We start from the raw sequence: 22618 nt of genomic DNA, 5'->3' as shown, positions 1-22618 counted from the left end.
CTTCATTGTAGGTGTGTATCACATTTAATAGGAACTGCTTTGATTGCCAAGTTAATATGTAACATCTTTGTGTCAAACTAATGTTATGCAGGCTGCTATAAAGTCTCCACAGTATTCACCCATTTACACACCCCAGGTAGACTAAACTCAATCTAGTGAAAGCTTTAAATAAGTCTTGATAAATGAGGGAAAAGATGCAGGTGGTTTCCCAAGAAATTCATTCCCATCGTGCTAAGATCTTTCATGGCACTCTATTTTGAGAGAAAAGGATTGAAAATGCTGATTTGGTGATAGTCAGAGACAGAAAAGGGATCATCTGATGTTATAAGGGAGTTCACTCAGTTTTGTTTGTGCAATGCAATCAAAAGGTTATTCAACTCTTCAGTTATGGGGGAAAGGGGGTGACAGGAAAAAATAAAAGGCCAAAGAAGAGAGGGTTTGTGGATAGTGATCCTAGCATTAGTCATTGGCAAGTAATTTGCAGTGGTTACTTTTAGGGCTTGCTTCACAATAGGGGTGGAAAATTAGCTGCCAATTTTACGACCGGTTTGTGGTGATGAGGTTGTAGGTGCGAGGAAGGCGTGGAATGAGATTGGAGAACGCTCCAGGAAGAGATGAGAGTTTCATGGAAGATGATCAGGGAAAGGAAATCGAGAGGGAGGGATGAGCTGAATTCTGAAGAAGCAGATGGTGGGATGATCTAAAGAAATTGATAACATTCATGTGAGAAGAAATTCACACAGGATTTTGAGGGGAGGAGGAGTTTGATGATTGTAATTATTTCCTACATCCTTTATTTGCAATCAGAATTTGGCAGGGGAATAGTATTTGTGTTATAATCTGTTGCACATATACATGCACAGTTGACACGTACATATTGTGTGTAGTGTGATGATTGCATTTTCCATGGTTAGTGTGTGGTCAGTAGTCTGCCAGGCATAGAGTGATATAATGGTGCATGTTTGATACAATTTACAAATGCAGACATGCAACCCTAGTTTAATATTTTATATAGAATGTAAGTAAACATACATGTACAAGAGTTCAGAAGGTTTTGCTTAGGAACCTCAAAGATGACAATTATTTTAATAGTAAAAGAATATGTGTCATGGAGAGGAAAAGATGAAAAGGGAAAGAAAGTTTAGAGGAAGAATATCAGACTAAATAAAGGAAACAAGAGTGTTGGAAAAATAGAAAGATTGAAGGAGAAGAATAGATACTGGTAATAAGTTGTGGCCAAGAATCCTTCTTAGCAAGAATTGAAGCTTTCCTTTCCTATTAATCTCACTTATCCATTACCTGAATTGCCACTTCACAGCTCCGCATCACCGCTCCTCGCTTCCTTGTCGAGAGAGCTCGCTGAAGAATCACGCTGCCAATAAACACTCCCACCTTGTGTGCGGTACCACCTTTGATCTGCGCGGCGTCCCACCGCTCTTTTTGCCGATGTGCTTTTGTTAGTTCCCTCTCGCCGCCAGTATTCATACCGTTCCTTCTGCAGCAATCTCGTGTGTGGCATTTGACTTTGGAAGCCCCTTCCAATGAAAGGTCACTTGGGATAATGTTTTGGTGTGTGTTGCAAATGGGTCTGTCTCATGCAGTCTCATGTTTACAGACAGAACACACCAACATTTCCACAGATTTTGATACTGTTTGCATATGAACAACATCCTAGTAATTTTGCTGAAGTTGTATCATAAAAAACAGCTACCTTATAACCTTGCAAAAATCATATCTCATATTTAAAGCCTCCTACCCTTATGGCATTTCTAGTAACTCTCCTGATGAATGAGTCAGATTTCTTCCTGGCTTGTCAATATTCAAAACCAGAAATGGAGACTCAGAGTAAAGGAGAAAAACAAACTATGTTTTAATGATCTAACTGTATTTAAAGTATAACTTGCTGACACAAGTGTGTGTAGGCCCTATACTACATACAGCATACTTCTGCAACTGTTAGAAAGACATTTATTTTGTCTTGAGTTATCGGCTTAGAGGCACTGTACAATGTGAGTTAGATTTCTCACATCTTGAAGCTGTACTTATCAGCCTTGAGTAGCATACAACTCTGCATCGCTACTCATTAGCTTTAGAGTGTCAGGAGAGTGTACAATGTACACGGAAGTTGACAAGATTCTTAGTGTTTCATCTCTTCATTACATTGTAAGCAAAAGAATGAGAGATCTACACTACTGTGTTGTTAAAAAAAAAGTTCTTCAGTTGAGAGAATGTGGAGGTCTAAGAAGACTGGTGGCAACAGAAAAAGAAAGAAAGAAATTAGTAAGTACAGTTACAGTACAGCTGTATGTAGGCTTATTCCTTGTCAGATGCTTTGCATTAATCTGGTAGGGCCTATATATAGAACTGGACATCAATGAACTGTTAAATCCAGAAAATTTGATGCACGACTTGTTCATATGAAGGTAGATTCACAGAAAATGCTAATGACCACAAATTTTGATTCCTCAAAATAGCATGCTGTGTTCAGCCATGCAGTTGCAGTATCATCGACTCTTGATTCCCATTTTGATGATACAGAAAAAAAAAAAGGATACTGCCTTTCTGCTGAAGGAGAGTTACGAGTCCTTTATTGGGAAGGTAGAGAGAGTGCTATAGAGGAAGATTCAGAAGGCTTTATTGGATTTTGAGATAGCGTCCATGGTGCATTCAGCGCTATGTAGAATGTAATTGTGACAATCAGGAGTTGAATGGGATGGGTTTGAGCCAGGGAGATTGGATCTTTTCTCCACTGACCTTTTCATCTATCTCTTTCTATTCTTGAGGCTCTTTCTCTCTCTGTGTTTAGTGCTGTATTGGTGACCTCTCCCCGATCTTTCTCACTTTTCCTCGTTGTATGTGGAAAAAAAAAAAGCTGTTTTCATGTTAGGTAACAAGGACAGATGAGAAGTTTGTATGAATCTCATTACAAAGGGAAACATCGTCAGTGTTTTCTGGATCAGATATCACTCTTACTAAGTTTAATATACCCTGTACAGGAGGATGCAAAGACACAAGTTAGACACCATTTTCATCCTCCACTATAGCTTTAGGTTTGTGGATTTCTGTTTCTTCTTATATTTTCTGGTCACTTGTAAAATTCATTTAGTGAGATGCATTCATTAGGCCTATACATTCTTCAGCTTCCAGGTTATTAAATGCCCTGATTCTCAGATTGTTAGCTACATGCTGTATATGGATGCCTCCATTTAATGTTTGTATTTCTTGGCAGTTTTGTTTAGAGGGGATGGCTAGTACCTGATCAGTGGGAATCAGTGGGAATGCTGGGGGTGATTGTTCCAATCCTTGTGGTAGTTTGAGGTAAGTCTATAACTTTTGATATGATCAGGGTTTCCATCCTTGTAACCATTATGTAGAAAGATTAAAGTCAAACTGTGTCTCAGACCTCCTGCAAGAGATACATTGTAAGTTAAGTGTTTTGATGGTGTAAGGAATCTTACTTTGTTGAATATTTTATCAATCAATATGAATAGGATTTCATACTGTGACAGCATTGTGTAGAGTTTAAATGTGAACAAGGTCCTTACCCTGTAACAGATCTATTCATCACACAACTCTCATGGTATTAATCACCCTGCAACCCATGGTGAGTAGTGGTAGTGAATAGCTATCATTTCCAGCTAATCCCTGTCTTTACATAGCTGAGAGGGTCCTCTTCCCTTAAGTGTCCACTTTCTTGGAGCACCTGAAGAGCTCTCGGAGGAAACAATACAAGGCAGTCACAAGGGGCTGAGAAAGGGGCGCTCAAGGCCCCTCTCTACCACCGCCCCCTTTGTCTGATCTCTATTGTTATACTGATAGAGAGGGTATGGAGGTAATGAAAGAAGGGAGGCCAAGTAGTGAAGCTACATTGTACATATTGAGTGTGCTTGTATGGGGGTGGGGGGGGGGGGGACTAGGGGTTGGGTGGAGGGGGTGGACTAGGGGTTGGATGGAGGGGGGGACTAGGGGTTGGACTAGGGGTTGGATGGAGGGGGTGGACTAGGGGTTGGGTGGAGGGTGTGTGTAGTGAACATCCATGCATTCTCTTTGCACTTACCTCACTTTCCCTTTTCTCTTGGAGAGAGAGAAAGAGAAAAAAGCAAAAGTCAAAGTTTATAGGCAGCAGGACTACCACACGGAGCAATTCAGGGCTAGACACGAACTTCAGCTGTGACAGTCCTGGCGCTCCGACTCCCGTCCCCATTTCTAAGCAGTTTTGCTCTTCTGTGTGGACGGAGCTATAAGGACAAGATCGGTGATTGACTGCCTGCTCAATAGTGCCCAATATCGGGACCAGACGCTATTTTGACCGAGAACCGTTTTCGTTTTCTTCATGATGGAAGGTTTTTCGGATTTGAGCATGTGCAGAAGCAAATTTTGCACATGGCACACTCAACTTGCGGCCGTGTCTTGCTTGCGAAAGCTCCCTGATAACATGTATGTAGTCACAGGACATAAACATGAGCATTCCTTTTGAATAGGCCATGACTTTGTAATCACTTGCTCATCATTCGCTGAAATCTCACATGATTTTTTAATGTCTTTTGCACAGCTTTTCCTGATTTGACCATCCCACTTTTTCTTCCTCTCCTATTTCGTCTTCTGGCCTTTCTACCTTCTCTCTCTCTCTCTCTCTCGTCTCTCCTTCCTCTATTGTTCGCTATTTTCATTCACTGCTAGAAGAAATACAATGTAGCAAGGTTCATCTCAGTTTTGGCCAGAGTCTTTGCCAACATGCTGGTTTTATTAGCCTTGCGTCCCAGGATTTTATGGCTTTGTTTGCTTGCTCAGAATCAGAGCTCCACTGGGAACACCAGGAAATTTGCCCATAAAAACTCAGAATTTCATGAATCAGGGAGATTGCCGACTCCGCTGGCTCGTAAAAATGAGCCTCACAGTTTAATAATGATAATCTTTGTATTAATATATCCTTTTGCGTACAATTTTCATTAGCCCCATAACTTGTGGTCACAAACTCTAAAATGTCATGATACGTCCAGACCATAGTCATAACATCTTCTTTTAAAGCCTAGGCAAGCTGGGAGTGCCGGGCAATGAATCTTCTGATAACAAATAGTCAGTTTGATGTAGGATGTGAAGTGGACCACTGTTACAACTGTGGAATCCAAATTGGAACCAGCTCCTCTTGTTGGTGCTGATTCACCTTCAGCACTGGATACCTCTTGTCTGGTAAACTGTGCTCTTTCCCCTCCTATCATGAATGTCGAGGATGCTAAAGGAAAATGATAAATTGAACAGAACATGAAAATTTCTGCCATTGCTGTGGTCTGTGCTGCCCCTCCCTTTGTTATAATCTTCAATGTTTTGAAATTTATGGATATTTCTCCCTTTGATGTGATTCCAGAAATAATAAGAGCCAGTTTGCAATGATGGTTATTACCTCCGCCAAGGGGGAGGTTATGTTTTCGTTACCGTTCGTTTGTTTGTTAGTTAGTTAGTTCGTTCGTTTGTTTGTCCGTGTGCAAAATAACTCAAAAAGTAGTGAACGGATTGGGATGAAACTTGCAGGAAAGGTTGAGAATGACACAAGTAACAAACGATTAACTTTTGGTAGTGATCCGAGAATTTTTAGGGAATTTATGAAGGATTTTTGATATTTTGGCAGGTAGGGTCAATGAACTTGGGAGTTCAGGCCGCGCGTATTTGAGGTTTGCATGCGCGCACTAAAGCGCGTGCTCTAGTTTTTCTGCTAGGGCGAGGCGCGCTGTGCAGCTGAGGGTTTATGACGTAACAAAGCCTTCTATATTGGGAAATCGGGCGGCTTTCAGCACACATTGCAGTACGTATGGGTGGAAATCGCTGATCTCTGTGGAAGAACAAGATCAGAGCGGGTGGAAATGGGCTGCATGCTTGGCGGAGGTCTGTGCTCTCAGAGTGCTTCTCTAGTTATCAATAGTTGGACTGGGGGTACAGATTGCCGAAAATGAATTGCTACCTTGCCAGACTGTCTGTATGTGGGCATGGGGGGAGGGGGGGGGGGGGGAGGGCTTGATAACCTTAGAGTTTAAAAAAAATCCTTTATTCCAAGAATATTGTAAAATCAGAAATGTTCGCATGCATTTCAATTTCACAGATTTCACAAGAGCCAAGATTTGCACAATTAGAATGCATGCAATTTGTTGTCTATGCCAGACTGCATTTGATGCCAGTGGCAATTTGCGAGAATTTCTTTCCATGAAAAAGGCTGTAAGCTTCCATTCATGAAAATTTTATGCCACAAACAGCCTATATCGTGCTTTTACAGTGTGTTGTAGGATTGGATGCTGTACTTATACTCCAGTTATAAATGCTCATGGAGAAGGTGACATTATTAGGGGAACAGATTTTCACTATAGAGGATTAGAGGGGATTTGTTATGTAGTAGGCTTTATATTATTCAGAGTTTTAAGGAGAAAATTGGCTCACTTCAAGCCATTTTCAGTTGGTATTGGTAAACAGCAGATTTGTTAATGTTTTTGATATTATGCTAATCACTTACCAGTTGTTTATTTTGGGTGAGTCTCAAAGCAACTTGAATTAAGTTTTTCCCAATGTTCCCAAATGTTTCTCGTATCACACTTGGCCAATTGATATCAGAGATGGTTTCCAAAGGAGTTTTATGGCATTATCTGCGGTGCATGTTTTCCACTCCAGTCTGAATGTAGGAGACTGGGCTTAGCTTGACCTCATAGCGGTATGTGTTTGTGTGTGTATGTGTGTGTGTGTTTGTGTATAAGTTCTATGTGTATTACAACTGTTGTGTGGGCTATTGATTGCAGTTACAGTACAGTTGTCCTTGAAAGAAGACTACTTGTAATTTCAATGTTGAACACTCAGGAGGCCTTACCGTGCTCTGAAATGCATTTCACAAAGATGATTATAAATGATTTGTCATGTAAGTGTGAAATACCTCTTTGACTCCCAATAACCCTAAAAGATGCTTCTGCTATGCCCTAGTCTTCCAATCCAGACATTTTAGAAGTTTCAAGGATTTTCTTACATGCTACGTCCCCATTACTGAATATATGAGCGGCTTGAATGAGACCAAGGAAGCCTGGAAATGATTAGCCATTGACCAATAGTGAGTCTCCCTCTTTGTTGCTGACTACTCCAAGGTTAGACGTATAGGATTTATGATGGAAGCCTTCCAGTGACAGCTAGACATAAACTGAATCTAATTTATCAGTCTTTCTCCCCCATCATTCTGAAGTGACAGGAATAAGTTATTGAGGTCCACCCAGGAAGAACCCCACCCTACCCCCATACACCTTATCATACATGAAAACCCACCCACCTCTTCAATGCTCCTGATGTTGAGTCACACACAAAAATTATACTAAAACGGTATAGCTATACCAAAATGGTAAGCAATACGATGAATTTATACGTCTGAACGCTGACTAACAAAACAACGTACCAGTATACAAAACGATGTATAATGAGATGATGGTCAGAGCATCGTTTCAAACTAGAACTCGATATCGAATCAGGATTCCATCATATCCATACTGCGTCTGAACGTATGGCTTAATGTGAGCTCGCACAAAACTGGCCATGTTATGACCAGAACAACATGCGCAGTGGGAAACTGCGCATCTATACAATGTTTTCCAGAATGGTCGAGATTAGCGTCTGAACGGTCTGTCGGCTGTACAATGATTCTTTATACATTGTACGTTGTTTCTTTATCAAGTTTTGGTATAAACTGGCTTGCTTCTGAACAGGGGGACTGTTGATATGTCCCAAATAGGAATTGGCCAAATCATTGAATGTGTTTGCATGCATGTGTGTGCATGTGTGTGTGTGTGTGTATGTGTGTGTGTGTGTATGTGTGTGTGTGTCTGTGTTTTAGCAATAATGTGTGTGAGGTACTGAGGAGCTAGTAATACAGAGAGACAGACAATGATATGCGGTGTCAGTTGTATACATAATGCATGTTGAAGGCAGTGTAAATCTTCCAGGAGTCTGTTTCAAGGTAGTAATAATAAACTTGCATGCTTCAAGCAGCTGAAATGAGGGGTATTCACATCGGAATGGCCATCGCATTAAAATAGGCCTACAGGGTCATTTGTTGTCACTGTTCTCATTGGTGAAATACTACAGTAATACATTCCGCGGTACTGTTCTCATTCATGAAATTCTGTGGTATTTCTCGTCCAAAACGACACCTCTCCCAGCGATGGTGCTGCCCACACATATCTCCTATAGGAGAAGACAGGGAGTATGTCTGGTCATGTGAGATATATCTACGGCCTACCGCTATAATGTACGGTGGTATTTCGTGACAGGATTCACACTCAAATGTAGCATGTGCATTTTGTGTGAAGTTTGAATCACTGCTCTAATTCCCTGTTTTTGCGAGTTATTTGCAGTCTCATTGCGAAATACGGTAGGATTTTACGTCAAGTGTAAATGGCCCTATAGAGGGCACGTCTAGAATTAATAAGCTTCATGGTTCATAATTTGAAGGCACAGTATGCAGGATAAAGAACATCCGTAACCTCACGTCAACAAACTTTCAAAGTCACCATTTAGGTTTGGCTGAAATCAGTTGCTTTTTGTGTGTTTATGTGCAGAAATTAAATAGATTCGCATTTAATGTAGTATTTTATGTTGATGTTTTTAGATACAAAGGCACAAATGTAACAAGTGTGTTGCTTCATTGGCAAGAAAGGATGTTTACAGTGACGTTTCCCTAATTCATGGCCTACCGTCATGAAAATGGTTACATTAATGTCCAGCAAGTTTCATTTGTATGTGCGTGTGCACTTGGGTGGCAAATACCATCTGAGCACACTGAAACCTGGGCCACATTGCATAAAACTACAGCAACTTTACAATTACCATGGTAATGGTAACTTTGCAGTCAGTGGTAACTACTAGAGCAGCACTATTTCATATCCAATCAAAGCCAAGAAATCACTAAAATGGTTACCACTGGTCGCAGAGTTACCAGTGATTGTGAAGTTCCCATAGTTTTATTTAAGGGAACCCAGGGATCATTTGTGTTTTAGTGATTGATAAGACTTGAAGGATGAATGCTACATGTAGTTGCTCTGCAATAGGTGTGTAGAGATCTACTGTAGATGTAAGATGTATCAATCTGATTTCAAGGACAAAGTAATAACAACAAACAAGTGATTAAAAACTAGTGGATTTTATGGCTCAGAATATTTCACTGCCAGTGAGATAATCTACTATAAACGCAGAAATTTTTGCGTACATTAATTTTCATGTATTTCGCGCTACTAATGGGCAAGCGCGAATTCTAGAACGCGCAAAAGTATCTTCACAATTTTATCTGCATGTTTTGAATGGGTTGACAATTGCACAGCATGAATTCAAAAACCCGTGAATATGTTTTTGAGCCGCCCGGTGCGAAAAATTAAGCATGCAAAAATATCGTTTACAGTACGTGTAGGCCTCTAGGAGGGAGTTCATTGATAGATTAACATACTTCTCAATGTTGACAGACTTCACTGATAAATAAGGAATACATGGCATGCTTTGATCACTTATATTTTTGTCCTACATGTTTGCTCTTTGTGGAAAGGAAAATACTTCCATTATTCTGTCCATGGGATGGAGTAGGCTAATGATGAATTCTTGCATGCAATATTTGTATCCTTTTGGTTTGGTTTTGACCACTTATACTGTAACTTTAACCTGTGGACAAAAAGAAATATACTCAAACAGGAATGTTCTTGAAAGAATGCACTTTCAATACTTACTCCTTTGAGGAAACTGATAATATCACACACTCCCCATAATTTATTCTCTTTTCAGGACAGACAGCTCGAAAAACCAATAATGCCTTGACGTAGCTGTGTTCACACTGGACTTACTTATCATAAGTTAGGGGATATGTGTTGCTCCCCAGACTATTTTTTCCCAACAGCTTGATTTCTGTCGTGAAATCTCAGCAACATAATGTCAGTATGTGCAGAAAATCTTTGCCCCTGTTGTTGATGGTTGTTATGAAAAAATTGCTCCGACTCTATTCCATCTGCCAAAAAAAAAAAAAAAATGGTTTTTGCAGACAGCTCTTTTATTCATCTGTGATAATTAAAAAGAGTGTAGCAATGTGGCAATCATGTGTAAAAATCAATCTCAGTTTGTAAAGGCTTTCAAAAGTGTGAGCTAAGTGGATAGGACAATGTAGCGTTAAAAGAAGCAGCAGCATAACTATGTTTGCAACTCAGTGACTTCAGACTTCTTTCACTAGGCATGAGGTACAATGTAATTTTGTGAAAAGTAGCATAGGATTGTGTGAGAGAATAGTCAAGCACGGATAGCTAATGAAGCCATTCTAATTGGCCAACAGCCAAGACATTATTTGTGACTTGTACTGGTGTGATTGTTGAATACATCAAGGTCACGTATCATAGCCTCATCATGATTGTAATAGCTACAGGAAGCAATTTAAAAACAAGTTTAATAGCAAATTATCTAAAAAATGTAACACATCAAGCCCATCCAAAAAAGTGGAAACTTGTACATGTTCAAGCAATGCTCTTGTGACCTTCATAGTGCAGTACAGCATCAAGTGTCATACATTGTAGATATTCTACACCAACAATAGTCTCAAAAGGTATACTGTATACGCCATATATTTACCTAGTCTAATTTTTTTGTGTGTGTGAATCAGGACTTCCCAACAATTTTGCGAGTGGTTGATTCGCGATCATGGAGCAGTGAAGGGAGAAATGTATGCGTGCACATCACATTCACATTCATGTTGGGATCAGTGTTAATATTTGTGCGTAGGTAGACCTGCATTTCAATTCAGAAATAGCACCCGATTCGCGAGATTCATGAAAATAAAAACGTCGTGAAATATGTGGCGTATAAGTGTACAGTATATTTTGCATAGAATTTCATGTATGTACAAAATATCAGGATTACTGTTGACCTTGCTACTAATTATGGAGGATATTTGATATGGAGATACTTAGCAGAAGTAATCAAATATCCATTTGATGTCACTCTGCTTGTTGTTGTAGTTGCTCCAACCATGTGAAATGGTTGGTAGTAATCTCAGAGGACAGTCGTGATATTGGCATCCAGTGTGAACGTGCCATATGCTGCCCCAGTCTAAAATAAGGGAGAAAAGTGTAGAAAGGGAAAAAAAGCAATAGTCTTGATGAAGAAGAGAAGACTGTGATGAAAGAGAAAAGATGGAGGAGAAAAAAATCTCAACCTGGCTTGCCTGTGGAAATAAGAAAGGTTTGAAGAAATCAATGTCGGGCCATAATGGCGCCAAGCTGCATCTTATTATACAGGAGGAGCAGTGTGTGTATTGTGAGTGTGATGCCTAGTCTCTGTCCCAGGCTGTGAAATACATTCCCACTGATGCAATTATAAACATTCTCATTTGCATTTACTTCCACCGTACATACAATTGCACATGATTACTGTCGGGTTTACAAAATCTATCAATTTTATTCCCCAGCATTCCCATGATCAGCATACTACATAGGCCTACTGTACTTCAGATTTTAGTATTTTAGCCAAAAAAAAACCATTTTCACATAGTTTCTTACAGACAGCATTGCATACAGTGAATAGGAATGTGAGTTTTTTTTATCACAATCTGTCTTCCACTCTATGTGATATGCCATTGTAGATTTTGCTGCTCTATTTCTCTGTGACTTGTGTGACTTGTGTACATGCCCTCTAAGTAAAAATCAAGATCTTATTAAAATGGGGCCCCCACTTAGGCTGCGTTTATCATCTTTCCCCTATTTGAAATGGCTTTCAAAAACCGTTTCTAAAGCCCTTTTGAAAGTCGTTTCCAAAGCCCTTTAGAAACGGCTTCCAAAATAGTTGCGTTTATCAACTCATCGCGAACACGAAAACTGGCCTTGTCACTGCGCAGCTGCATTGCGCATTTTGACCCGCATGGTTCGTAACCGCAGTACAAAGCCGTTTCAAAACAGCTTTGCATTTATCTCACTTCAAAGGGCTTCTAGAAACAGGTTTCTGAAAACCCGTTTCAGAAACCTGTTTTGGAAAGCACAAATTTGCGGTTTTCAAAAAGGCTTTCCGAACCCCATAATCAAAACAGCTTTGCGTTTATCATCTTGTAAAAATTCCCTGAAAGCCATTTGGAAAACCTGTTTCTGCCGAATAAAAGAGTTGATAAATGCACCCAGAGGCATAATGTATCTACATGTACCTCTAACCATGCACTGAGCATTCCCCAGGAGGTGTATTTTACCTTTTCTTTTCATTTCAATTGTTTCCATGTATCCAAAGTGCAAAATTTTTACAAAGTAACAAGAATACATGTAACTGTACAAGCAGATGAAAAAGCATGTTTGGATCGTACAATAAAGTAGCATTTTTTTCAGTATCTTGGGTATGTTTGTTGGTCTTCAGGACGGGAATGGGGTAGAATCTGACAGTGTAAATGCTGATTGCATAACACTGCAACCATTTAGCCAGCCTTATCACTGAACAGTCACCCCATTGCAATGTTTGACTTGTGCTCAGTCAGTGGCCGTTAGTTGCTTAGAGAAAAGATACGTGGACAAAGAGAATGGGTAGATTTAAAGCAGAATGCTCCAGTTATAGTTAATGTAGCATTGTTGGGTTAAACCATGTCTGAAATGTACAAAGTACCTGTGAAAAATGTATACATGGTGTGTTTGAAACTGAGACACACACACAATGTAATAGGTTCTTTAATGCTGGATATGAAAGTAATAACACAAAGTACATATTAAAGACTGGCTTTTGCAAGTTACTTCCATGCTGTGCTTGTCAAGTCTCTATCAGTACGACTTGTAGTTGTAGTTACTTTTTTTTTGTGCTATAGTTCATTGCAAGAAGGCCCTATCTTCACAAATTTTCACAAATCAAATGATACATGTGTACGCCCTCTTTGTTTAGTTCACATCATGAATGATTGTACAAGACTGACAATTGAAATTCTGTGGCATGCCATATTTGGCTTGGCTTTGTTTCTTTTTTCATTCATGATTTATCCCCCCCCCCCCCCTTCTTGCTTAGTCCCACATGCAGCATTCTTTGTTGTATAGGTTGCATTCACTTCTGATGTGTGGGATATCAACAAATGTGATGACAAAATCATTGCAGTAAGAGCGGACTGTAGAACTTCTGTTTAGTTAGAAACCAACAGCCCACTGTTAAAGTGCTTTACTGAATTTCAGCATTTTTAAAACTTGGGCAAAGGAAAATGGTATATTATTATGAACACCTATACTCAAGTGAACTTTGAAGAATATTAAATTGCAATCGATATCACATATAGGCCCTAGATATTCTTGTTTTCCACACAAAAAAAGTAAAACCTAGCAATTCTGCAACTATAATAGACTTTCTGTTGCAAATTTAATTTTTTTTTTATTTTTAATATAGTCATCTTAAAAAAGAAATCAAGCCTTTCTTTAAAGAAAACAATTAAGAATTCATAAAATGCTTGTAAGTAACACATAATAAGCAATGCTGATGTCTCTGTTCCTTCCTGTCTGTTTATCATGTGATGTTGGTTCAAAGTCGGGTTCTTTCATCGAGTCAAAAAGGTGACAAGGTGTAATATGATTTTGCTCAGACAGCACGGAGAATGGGTTTTGCACAGGGAAGGGCATGAGCTGTTTACCTGCTTGCCCAGGCTGGGGTAGGCTTATTACAGGCTGCATTCAGTGGCCGAGGCTTAGTAACTTGACCCGACCTTTCTCTCCCTCTTTTCTTTTCCTACCAGAATTGGGGGAAGTAGTTGTTTGTTGGGCAGCCTTCTGCAGACAGCATGGCCAGAATCTTATGTCAGCGTGTACAAGTATGATGCTCTGAGGAAAGGGGGCGAGGGGAAGGGATAATATGATTTTAAAATGAGGGGTGAAATGAGATATGAGAATATGTGAATGACTAATGTGAATATATATTTGTGTATATTTGTGTAGGAGTGTGTGTGTGTATCGGAAGTTAGACTGTAAGTGATTCTAGGGCACCTCAACTTGGCTCAGACTACTGTAAAACGAGGAATGTTCGCGTGCATTTTAATTTCGCGAATTAAAATGCACGCTAAAGATCTTGTCTATACTATATGCATTGAATGTTAGAGACAACTTGCGAAAATTTCATGCTCCGAATAAGGCCGTTGGCTCCCATTCGCAAAAATTTCATGCCGCGAAAATATTGTGTGTTACAGTGTGCATAGCCTAGGCCTGTAGGTACATTGTATGGTTATGATAGGATTCACCTGCATCTACTAAATGGTACAAATTTTCAAGGAAATAGCATGCAATGTTAAAATCATGGTAGCTTGGGAAACACGGGTGTTCCAATTGAATTGTTCTTCATTTGATGCCCATTGGGGTAGCCTACACTCGTACATTCGAAACCATAAATAGTACCCGTCAGCCACGTGCCAGCAAGTACAAACTGTAGGGGCCTACATTGTATGTGTGTCGAAGTATACATGCTCACTGGTAACAGCTGACACCAGTCAAGAGTCTCTGGCTGTGTGTGTGTGTGTACTTACAATGATCTGTGACAAAGCTGTACACAATTCATTACACAAATTCTCGAATGTATATTAAGTAGGCCCTACCTGAACCGGGCTCACCTTCCCACTCCACGAATCCCCCACACTACCGCATCTTTAACCCATTGATGCCTAGTCCTGAGTATACTCAGGCAAGTGTCTATAGGAAATATGTGTTGAAGCAAAATCAGCCCGTTTTATCCCAGTGTTCACATGGGATGGAGGGTTGCTTTATACACAGGTGGCCTTTATTTGCAGAGGTGGCCAAGGAATCATGGGAGAGTAGTTTGTATTTTGACTTGTGTTGTCAAGAAGGATGAATCAAACTATTATTGAATTGAAAATAATTTCAGGAAGTAGGACAGCAAGAAAGATCAGATAGGATGACCATGACATCTGAAGGCATCACGAGTGGATACCATTGTCATATATATTGGTGTGAATGTACTTGGAAATGAGATGTAAAAGGGTGCAGTAGCATTGGGGGGGGGGGGGGGTAAGTGGAGGGGAGAGCTGTGGATTAGGGCAAAATAGGGGAAAACGGAGAAAATAAAAGAGAAAGGAGAGATTGGCTGAGGATGAGAGAGAGGAAGAGGAAGGAAAGGGTAGAAGGAGGTGTGATGGGGGTAAACAGGAAAAAGGGGTGAGGCAAGCTGCAGAACCTCAGACCTTATTCATACTCAAAATTAGAACAGTTCAAAGGGCGATGAAAGAGTTGAAGAAAGTTCTATTTTCCTCACTCTCCATTTATTGAGATTGAAACAATATTTGTCTCCCACCAAGTATCTGCTCCTTCCTGTAACACCACTGTGGTCTTCAAAATGTCATCCATCACATTGTTCAACCACCACATCGATATGTGTGAAGGAGTTAGCTAGGAATATGTTCATAGCAACTAACCCTTCATACTTGCCTTAACCTCTTCAGGGCTGCCACTATGAAGTGCCCTTGTTATCTTAAGTATTCAGTCACCAGACATAAGACGAGTGTTAAAGCGTTCCTGTTGACTGCAATGCAACTGAGATCAGTCTTAAATTACAAGTGTGAATGGGACCTCAGATACCAATTTACCCAGAAGAAAGTCGGCGCTTAGACATGAGAAGAGGAAGGAGGAGGAGAGAGAGGGAGACGGAAGGCAGGGGAGAGCTCTTGATGTGGGGGATTTAGGCATTGAATGGTGGGGGCTGGATTGAGTTGTTAAGGTGAATGTGATACCCTCATCCACTCCACACCTGTAGGGGATGGTGAGTTAGAGGCTCTTACACCCCTGTCAAGTGCATGCCTGAGACATGACAGTTTATGCAGGTCTGTTTAAAAAGCAACAAAAGACAACAACAAAATCCCCTCCTTCTTGCTGGGTTTCTGGAATGAGTTTAATTGAAATGAATAGTCCTCATAAGGTCCACACAGGAATTATTTCATATAGAACATTTCAATTCTTACTTATGTCTAATTGTATTTCTTAATGCTATTTAGGTCAAGACAAAATTACCAAAATAATTTCCATACATCCTTGATAGTGTGTTTACTCCATTCACTTGATCTTCTTCATGATTTGCTGTGAATTATGAAGCCATAAAACTTTTCTGAAATCTTAACCATTTTGAATGAAATTTAACCCACAGAACTTTGCTTCCAAGACTGTTTGTCAGATTTGTCAGCCACATTTGAGTTAGGCCTAAATTTTAATGAAAATTTGGGACAGGCGTCACTGGTATGGTTATCAAGCCTGTTCTCGGGTCAGTACTGTGATTTGCCCGCCCACCGTTCTGGTACATCTGGTGCATTTGTAGCAAACAGGCATCAGGCTACAGGGAAAGACTCCTCAGACACTCGGGAGCAAGTAGACGGAGGTCAGAGGTCAAGCTCAAAGTACTTAGTGCATGATGGGATGCACTCCTGACAGCAGCTTGCTGCTTTCTCTCCACTCTGTCAAGGTGAAGGGTCTCTAGCTTCAAGTTAAAGGGATGATATAGTTTTGGTTAAGATGGGGATTCAGCATTTTACATTTTGAGAGATGATTAGAAATCATGTATAAAATATCAAAGAGCATACAATTATTGGAAAAAAAAAACCAAAGTTTATTTGATGAAAATCGGTATTAAAATGGCTGAGATATCCAAAAACAAAGTAAAGTAAAGGATTCCTAATAAAAGGTGCATCCCAACTTTTGTTAACTGGATCATTTTGTTTTGAATATGTCAGCCATGTCAAAACAAATTTTCATCAAATGAACTTTCAGATGTTCTTAGAATCAAATGCTCTGTAATATTTCGTAAGTGATTTCTAATTATCTCACAAAAAAAGTTGGAAACCTGAAATCCCATCTCAACCAAAACTGTCTCATCTCTTTAAAGGGCAAATTCTATAATTACAGTATGATGTTTGTAACTTTGCTTTGAAGAGACATCCCTGAATGAGATGGTATCAAGCTCATAACTAATAGTGGTAGCTTTTATTTATAAGCTTTTCAGCTTCTGCAGAATTTTTTGCTGAAGCAGATATTTGGTTTTGTATCTCTGGTGAAATTTTAAACTAAAATTGCCCCAGCATTTAGATGTGAGAATGATGCGCATTTCAGTAATTTCTTCTCTCCTCATCTTCTAACATGTTAATATTGTGACATTAACACATGTATTTGGTTTAGGATTGAGAACATGGGAAACTTTTTTTTTTTTTTTTTTGCAAGACATTTTGTTTTTTATCCAACTTTATATCAGTGATACATTTATTGGACTACAAGTTTTCCACATTGACAAAATTTGGTCTCAGATTTTTTACAAAAGCACTCTTTTTTTATGGATGAGCAGACTGCATTGTATTTTATAAAGTCTTCAAATTTGAGAGACTTATGTGAATTTATGGTTTCAAAAGTTTTCAGGACCGAAGAACTCCCTCACAGTCGCAGTATGTGGATCAAATTGTTTGCGCAGCATCAACACTCAAACACAGTTGAGAGTATTGACTTAGCTATGACATTCAGTATTGTCAAATATAATGAACAATTTGTTTGAGGTATGAATTTTGAGCAAAAATCATTTGAAAGGAAGAGAAAAAGAGAGAATTAGTGCCAAAGTCGATGATGGAGTTCGTACATGTGGTACGTGCAGAATTGAGAGTTAGTCACTCGGTTGCGAAAACAAATTCGCAAAGTCATTCAAAGGACATATCTCATTGTACGGCTTTATACTTGACATCTTCATCAATTATTATGAAAAGGATGAAAAAAGGAAATCCGCCCAGTTCTCACCACACCAGGGACATTCCATCAAGTCGGTAGGGAAAGGGGTGGAAGCAGTATTGAGCTGTTTGACCGAGTGTCCCACTGCTTGCCCTCTTCCTGATCAAACACTGCCATCTAAATCGTTACTTTGAAAGCAAACTTTATGAGCGATATGATAGTTTATGTTTCTATTTTGCCTGGTTGGTCCAGAGTAAACATCAAATGACGGACATTTCAATTCTCCTTTTTTTTTCCCCCTTGGTCTATTTTACTTTACTTGCCATTTGCTGTTTGTCACACTTCTAGGTGAAGTTTTCAAAATTGACTGAGGCATATGAATGTAAACAAAGAGTAAGAAACAAGAACACACACACACACACACACACACACACACACACACACACACACACACACTGAATCTAAAGTCTTTTGCTCTAGACTCTCGAAGCTTTTGTTTGAGATGCAATGTAGGCACACCTCTATTTTCAATCTCCCCCTTTTATCTCTGTTTATCTACAAAATGTACAGGCTTTACACAAATATCATCAGAGAAAAATGAGTTCCTTGGTCAGGCTTACGATTCATAAAATGGTCATTTAAAATGATAAGTCTATAGTTGTCCATGATAGATCTATTTGGGATTAAACAAATAGCAGTTAGGGATAAAAGTTATCGATTTTTATTAGTAGTAGGAGAGAGCTAGGGCATCAACAACTTATGAAGTGGAAACAGCCATCATGCTGACTCAGGCCTGAATTTATTTAGCAGTGACCTGAGTATGGAGGTACGTGAAAATACTGAGGACATTTGACATTTCTTGTATGAGAGAAAGAAACAACATACCTGGATGCCTGTTTTCTAAACAAAGCTGTATTTTTCAAAACTGTTTGTATTGAGCATGGAACTACATGCTCCATGTATTAAGTATTTTATTTGCCTAGTCATTTTTGACAGGCCAAACTTGACATTTGAAGCATGACCTTGCTGTGATGAAGACATGAGGAATGTGAAATCTAATCATTGTAGCTCTTATCACATAACAGATTATTTACCAGAGGTCTAACATTGGTAATGGTAAAATCAGCATTCTTTTTCAGTATTAGAAGAAGTTTTGTTATTCGTAGTAGTCATAGTCATCATAATAATGCTGATAATATGAAAGTCATCTCCGTCGTCGTCATCATCGTCATCATCGTCATCATCATCATCATCATCATCATCATCATTTCCAGTGATAGTCATCAATCTTTATGTAGAATATGATGAGAACATCATGTGAGTGATCATACGAGCAATTCTCTGTGAGTTACATTGAACATTGTCAAACTCTGGATCTTCTTCATTCCGGTCATGTTCAGAGTCTGGCATGCAAGACTAATGCCATACCTTTTGAAGGTGTACTTGGCAGTACTTTGGGAGTTGGTAAGCTGCACCTCCACAACTTGTTTGTGCTCATTTTTTTTCAACCTCTTTCTCCTCTTACGGAGGAACAAAGCTTGGATATCATGCATGGCCAAGTGGGAGAGCTACTTGACCTCTTGACCTCACCAGCTGTATATTTGAAGTGACCCTTGACCTTAGTTCTGTTAAAGGTAGTAGGTTTCGTAGCAAAGCCCATCGGACCAGTACAAAATTTTGTCAGCATATGCAGTAGCATCTGTCAAATCTGAGAGCGAAGACTGCCTCTCGGTTTGGCAGCAGGAAATGCAAAAGTCATTTAGTGCTCCTCCCCCTTTTGAGTAAAAAAGAAAAAAAAAAGAAGATTCATTTTTCATGTTTTGGGCCACCATGAATCAAGTATGTCGATGATGAGTGATCAAAGCTGTCATGGAGTCATATCTGATTGATACTCCCATGATGCATTGCCAAAAAAGATTCATGGTACAATGATATTTCCTGCTACCAATGGTAGATGTACACTAGTACTGTGTGTAGTTGGTGGAGAGTTGAAGTGGCCTACATGTACCTACCATATACATGAGAAGCAGAAACATTCATGGCATAAAGTTTCAGTGAATTTAAGCCAACTGTCTTTTTTGCGGCGCAAAACTTTTGCAAATCACAACTGGCATTCAATGCATTGTACAGACAAACAACTTTCATGTGCATTTTACTTTCGTGAATCTTGGCTCCTCATAAAATTCTTGAAAGTTTCATGCACAGGAAAATGTTTGATTTTGCAGTATGTCTTCCCTGCTGCCACATGGCCTTGACCTTTCAAAGTCCAGTGCACTTTTTGATACAATACCTCTGTAGAAATGACATTTGATATGCAGTACAGGTATTTTACTATCATTCAAGAGCCAATCTTTTTCAGAAATTCATCTAAAATGACATTAGTCCCCTAACTTATGAATGTTATGTATAGACCTATACGCTTTCTTGTTTTTAATCTGCTATTTTTCAGCAAGTGACTTCTTATTTTGGCAACCAGTGTTTTAGTCCGATGTGTGGAAGGATCAAGGATATTTAAAAGTGACCTTTTTGAGGCACTCCTTCAGTAAACAATTATTATCTTCCTTCTTCAATTTTATCATTCACATTGATGTTTTCTATGTGTGAGTAATATGGGCTACTGGGAATGAAATGCTGAAATAATTTAATAGTAAACTTCACAATTGTGAATGAACTTTTCAAATTCCTGTGTCTTCATCACAGTGTCTACGAGATGCTTCAATGGAGGAAGCACAGTTTATGATTTGATGGTTTGCCAAATAACCATAGGAACACTGATAACTCTGAGTCTTATGGCTCATAGCGTAGCAAGTTTAACTCACTGAAGACAGACTGATTTTTCTGTAACATGCTATCCTATTCACCCCAGCCCAAGAATAGTGTCTCAGGACTAGTCTTCAACGGGTTTAAAGGTCCTGTTTACCTTTGGGAACAGTGATTTAAAAAATGTTCAAGATATCACATTTGATGCATTATATGTGTTGGTCTGTTGTATCACATAACATCCTACCATATAATTTTTTTTTTTTTGCAAAAAAAGCTTAAAATATTAGGAGATATCAGTGTTTTTCTCAATAAACTGTAACTGTAGACAGTTAAGTCTGGAAACATTCCTATTATAACTATTGTTCACATTTTGTGTATTTTACAACCCTGAACATCGATTATACAGATTCAGTTTTTTTACAGTGGTTATTTCTATCCGTAACTCACATTCTAGAACTATTTTAAAGCACTAACGCTGGGTTATTGTTTCATCTGCAATTGGTAAATTATGCCTTTGATGACAAACTAGTAAGAATGTCACTCTGACCTCTAAAACAGGTCTACAGAATCTCCAATACTCTTTTATTGACTCAGTAGGTTGGCACACGTGAGCGTCTTTCTAATCGTCAATTGAGAGTAAATATTCATGTATGTCAACCGGGATGGCTTCCCCTGCTGCTTATTGTAAGATGGGCACTTAAAGGGACAGTGCTTGTCTATTTTTGAGGGAAATTATGCCTTCTTTTCATCCCTGCTTCTGTTGTCAGGGTTCGAAATTGGCGATGGTCCGCTGGCCATTGGCCACCCGAAATCACGTCGGACTAGCTAAAAATCGTAAAATTCTGAAGTTACTAGTCCGTCTGGCTAGCCAAAATATTGCTTCAGTGTCAAAATTGATTCTAAGTAGTCCGCCTGGCTAGTTAAAAAAAAAGTTAAGTGCGACCCCTGGTTGTGTGTATGATTGTATTAGAAATGGCCATTTCTTGTGTCTTGTAGCTAGTTTTGAATTGTGCAATTTATATGCTCTGAATTGCTTGCAAACTGTAGTTGTTTGTTTGTTTTTGTTTGTTTTTTTAATTGAAAATATTTAGTGTAATGATTAAGAGAAAAAAATAGAATAGATATATAGGATGTAATAGAGAATACTGGTAATGACCTCCCCCCCCCCCCTGCATAAAATGTAAAGAGTGCCCATGTCATCATCCTTGTTGGGTGCATTTTACTTTGGCAGTAATGTCCCACATGGACAATGCATACATTTAGTGCAATTATTACATGTAACATTTGTGCTGTGTTCATCACAGTCATAATGACCAGGACAGTGCTACTGAAATGTCTGTTAGGATGTGATAGGACTTCTGTGGATTCTGGTACCTTTCATAGTCCCTTTAAGTTTGCCCTTTTATTCAATCATTCTGGCAATATTCCCGTCTGAATATATTTATTTTGGCGAGTTGAGCTGAATCATCGTTGGCTAAGTAGTAGCTTGCGTGACAGGGGAGAAAAACATCCACTCGTGTAGATGTGATCCGTTCAATGGGAAGCAAAAGCAGAATTGGGTCTGTGCTAGCAGACACCACTTGACGTTGAGAGCCAGCTATCAATAAACTAGTCAGAAACGTATTCAGAGTGTCCGGAGGGCGAGTGTAGCTACACCCTGGGGCTGTCACGCAAACCCTCAGATGTAGGTGAAATGTCCTGTTTCAGGCAACAAGTCTGTTTACCTTGTGAGTAAGATGAAAGGAATACCAAATAATAAATGTATGATGATCAGCTGCCTCCACCCAAATAGAGAGGTTGGGAAGGACATGTGAAGGAGAGACTGGACCTAGCCTCAGCTCCAGTCTGCGGGATGTTTCCGCCAAGTTTGTTACTGTTTCAATAAATGGCAGTCTGATGAAGGACTGCCCAGTCTGACTGACCTGACCTGGCCTGACGTAGACCCAAAGAGTTGCAGGTATACTTTCCAGAAGGACCTTACCAAGGCACTGTAGGAATGACTCTCTTATGCACAGAAAGCAAACTAGGAAAACTTCCTGAACATTATGGAGTCACAAAGATAAGGTGAAAATCTGTTACTCTGCCATGGAGAGTGGAGTCCAAGCCTCACCAAGTACATGTTATAATTGGCGAGACGATGTATTTCTATAATGGAAAATGGTGCT

At 39.4% G+C, this 22618-nt stretch overlaps 1 protein-coding gene across 2 annotated transcripts in view; it reads left to right on the top strand.

The window, feature by feature from the left end:
• LOC139736405 (transmembrane protein 132D-like) overlaps positions 1 to 22618 on the top strand; it is a 78565-nt gene that overhangs the window by 9827 nt on the left and 46120 nt on the right. Inside the window, exon 1 of one of the 2 annotated variants that reach the window (XM_071647157.1) lies at positions 21678 to 22410. The exons of the other annotated variant lie outside the window; for it this stretch is intronic. The gene's annotated coding sequence lies outside the window, so the exon portion shown is untranslated. Of the gene's footprint in view, positions 1 to 21677; positions 22411 to 22618 lie in introns of those variants that run through there. 2 annotated transcript variants of the gene reach the window in all.

Source organism: Diadema antillarum, unplaced genomic scaffold (assembly GCF_040938485.1).
Source record: "Diadema antillarum isolate AM-2024a unplaced genomic scaffold, OU_Dant_1.0 seq00000644_RagTag, whole genome shotgun sequence".
Taxonomy (NCBI): Eukaryota; Metazoa; Echinodermata; class Echinoidea; order Diadematoida; family Diadematidae; genus Diadema; species Diadema antillarum.
This window is presented reverse-complemented; position numbering and strand designations above follow the sequence as displayed.